Source organism: Dipodomys ordii, unplaced genomic scaffold (genome assembly GCF_000151885.1).
Source record: "Dipodomys ordii isolate 6190 unplaced genomic scaffold, Dord_2.0 Scaffold31, whole genome shotgun sequence".
Taxonomy (NCBI): domain Eukaryota; kingdom Metazoa; phylum Chordata; class Mammalia; order Rodentia; family Heteromyidae; genus Dipodomys; species Dipodomys ordii.
In genome coordinates this window covers 8,931,390-8,934,020 of record NW_012267247.1, presented here as the reverse complement: position 1 = coordinate 8,934,020, position 2,631 = coordinate 8,931,390, and positions in this window count along the sequence as shown.

Genomic DNA, 2,631 nt, shown 5'->3' with positions numbered 1-2,631 from the left:
GTTTTGTCATCTTCATTTACAAATATAATATTTTCCTCCACCTCCTCAAACAGTTCTACCATTAAAAACATATATATGTAATCCAACATACATACGCATGCAGGGCACCAGCGGCTCACGCCTGTTTTCCTAGCTACTCAGGAGGTTGAGATCGGAGGACCAAGGTTCAAAGCCAGCCAGGGCAACAAAGTCCATAGAGTCTTATCTCCAATAAATCACCAGAAAGCCAGAAGTGGCACTGTGGCTTAAGTGGTAAAGTGTTAGCCTTGAGCTGAAGACCTCAGGGATAGCACCAGGCCCAGAGTTCAAGACAAAAAGAACCCCAAAACAATATATCTCATATATGTGTATAAAATCCTGTGTGTGTGTGTGTATGCATGTGTCTATGTTTACCTATTCCCTGGAGCCCAATCCACTGTCTCCTGAATTTCCCTTGGGAACCTGAAAGGGGTCTCCTAGGTCTTTCTTGCCCCGACCTAGAGGCGCATGCGCATCTTGAGCCCTGTGATTGGATGGAGTCTAGTCGGCTGGGTCGCGTCACTTCCGAGGCGGGAGGATGAAGTTGGTCCACCATGGTTTCTTTCAAGTCCAGGTAGAGGCCGCGGGGGGCGTCCTTGTGTGGGGGACGGAGTCCGACTGTGAGCTGAGGGTTCACTTGAGGCGAGGCTTGCCCGGGTGAGGGGCGGGAAGCGGCGTGGAGGCTGAGCGCAGGCTGCGGACCCCGCGGGGCCCGCTGCGTCCTCGGGAGCCTTCCGGTTCCCCGCGACGCCCCCCACTTCGAAGGAGGCTGAGCTCAGCTCTGGAGGCCGGAGCGCCGGCTCGGGCGCCGAGGCCCTCATGGCCTGCGTTGTCGTGGCTGGAAACCCGAGCGGTGGTGCGGCGGTTTTGCCCCAACCCCCTCCCTCGAGGCTGGGCGGTGCCTATCGGAGGCTGCGACGCCCCAAGTTCGCATGCGCGCGCCCGTCGGGCTTCAGTTCCGTCGCGGGAGCCGCCTGCAGCGTGAGCGGGAAGGTGTGGGTGGACTGACCCGGAACGGGGCTCTGAGACCCGTGGCACACCTTAGCTTGGTGACAGGTACCAAGACCATACCGTTTTTCGGAAGGCAGGGGAGGGTACTGATGGTTAGTTGACTGAATCTCCAACCCTTGTCAACTTGGGCAAATATCCTAAGTCCTTAGCGTCTGTTTCCCCCCCCCCTCCAGCGGTAACTTTGCGAAATAATCCGCCCACCCGTAAAGCTGTAGATGAATATAAAGGAGATACGATTCTGTTAGGTTCTTAAGCATTTGCTATAGTGATTTGAGTTTATTCTGAGAACCAGAAGTGGCGCTGTGGCTCAAGGAGTAGAGTGTTAGCCTTGAGCTGAAGAGCTGAGGGACAGCGCCCAGGTTCCCCCCCCCCAAAAAAAAATAAATAAAAGACTAATGTCTGAAGATGTACCTCAATGTAGAGCATTAACTTAGTGTGTGAATCTGGGGTTCCATCTCTAACCTTCCCCCCACGCATGTTTGGCACACATCTGTAGTAGTCCTAGTTACTCTGAACTCCGGGAGCCGACACAAGAGAGTCACTTGAAGTCAGGAGCTCAAGGCCAACCTAGTGAGATACCGTATATGATAATTTTTAAAAATGAAAAAAAAATTGGAGTCTTGCTGTAACCTGATCCATCTATGGAGGCCCTCAATTTTGTCCTTAGATAATGCTTTTGTGATTATCTTGAGCCTTATGCTAGGAGCAAGTGGAAATGGAAGAGTCTGTGGCTAGAATTTGGTCAGGGGTGACCACTCCGGGATTTCCCTAGAGTGGCGTTCCAACAGCTTCAAAAGCAGTGTGGTAGCGGAGCACTGGTGGCTTACCCTGTAATCACCCCTAGCTACCTAGGGGGCTGAGACCTGAGGATTGCGGTTCAAAGCTAGCCTGGGCAGAAAAGTCCATTAGACTCTTACCACCAATTAATCACAGAAAAATCTGGAAGTAGCGTCGTGGCTCAAATGGTAGAGCACTAGCCTTGAATAAAAGAAGCCCAGGGACAGCACCTAAGCCCAGAGTTAAAGCCCCAGGACTGGCAAAAAAAAAAAAGCAATGTAGTGAGGCTTGATTAATAGCTGATTGAAAGTTATGTAGTCCAAAATATTCAGCAGTGAGTGACTATTGAGATAAGTGTTATAAAGTTGCATGTCAAAGCCAGTTCCAAGGAGCTTGGGAAAAGAAATATGGCCTAACATACTTATTGAAAGAACACTACATCAGCTCTAGTCCACCAGTGATGGCTGTCACTTGTATACAACTGTTATAGAGTAGACAGATGCCTGTCCATTTAGAGATAAATTCAGGGCTTCAGTTCAGTAGTATGGGTAGCCCATTATTATTAGAGGCTATTTTACCATCAGAAGAGAAGCCAGCCTGAAGGCAAGACTGTGAGGTTGATAATATCTCATTGAAATCATAGTAATCATAACTTGCATCACTTCTGCATTTTCTGATTAAATAAAACAATAGATTCCTTTTTCTTTTCTTCTTAAAAGATTTCTTTGGCTGGGAATGTGGCTTAGTGGTAGAGTGCTTGCCTAGCATGCATGAAGCCCTGGATTTGATTCCTCAGTACCACATAAACTGAAAAAACCAGAAGTG